Source organism: Anneissia japonica, unplaced genomic scaffold (assembly GCF_011630105.1).
Source record: "Anneissia japonica isolate Jap-2015-1 unplaced genomic scaffold, ASM1163010v1 scaffold287712_len2945570_cov188, whole genome shotgun sequence".
In the NCBI taxonomy this organism is placed as follows: Eukaryota; Metazoa; Echinodermata; class Crinoidea; order Comatulida; family Comatulidae; genus Anneissia; species Anneissia japonica.
This window is the reverse complement of record NW_022704401.1, coordinates 1,502,663-1,503,197: the sequence shown is the minus strand read 5'-3', so window position 1 is coordinate 1,503,197 and position 535 is coordinate 1,502,663.

The window sequence follows — 535 nt, the reverse complement described above, 5'->3', positions numbered from 1 at the left end:
TAGTGGCGTTAAATAGGTTTGTTTAATACCAACTTGTCTTACCTGTGTAGGCATAGCCTAGCATTTAGTGCAGTAACTGTACTACTGTATGTATGTAGAGAATACGGAATACTAGGGCCTACTCTACTGCCTGGCGCGGCCTAGGCCTAGGCCCCTAGTTTAGGCCTAGGCATACAAACTATATAATAATAATATTTCAAACATTAGACAAACAAACAACAACACTATTTTAAATAAAGTACATTAATTTACATGTTAATTATTAGGTCCATGGAACTATCTAGGACCTACTACTACTACTACAGCATTACTAAAATACCAGTTTATTCGTCCTGGAATGTGGATGATATCTTGAAAACTAGCTCAAATTTGCGCGGAAAATGGCTTGGAAAAATGTGCACAGAACTGAACTTCTGCATGATACATTGACAATGGTTATATACAGTATCCAGATTAGTTCAAAGACTAATTTTCGGCATTCTGCTCGGAAATACAACCACCTGCCTTAGGCGTGGCCCTGTTGGTTCCATGCTGG